We start from the raw sequence: 229 nt of genomic DNA on the forward strand, positions 1-229 counted from the left end.
TGTTAGACTTAGAATTTTTTCCTTTTTCACTGAGGGATAATGCTAAGATGTGATTAAACTCGTTAGCACTAGGATCTATTAGAACTTGGGGAGGACTGTCTTAGAAATTTCTTTCCAAATATTTCCCTCCATCAAAGACTGCTAAACTAAGAAATGACATAACATCATTCTGTCAGATTGATGGAGAGTCAATATATGAAGCTTGGGAGAGATTTAAAGATCTTCTTAG

This window comes from Phalaenopsis equestris, unplaced genomic scaffold (assembly GCF_001263595.1).
Source record: "Phalaenopsis equestris unplaced genomic scaffold, ASM126359v1 Scaffold210921, whole genome shotgun sequence".
Classification (NCBI taxonomy): domain Eukaryota; kingdom Viridiplantae; phylum Streptophyta; class Magnoliopsida; order Asparagales; family Orchidaceae; genus Phalaenopsis; species Phalaenopsis equestris.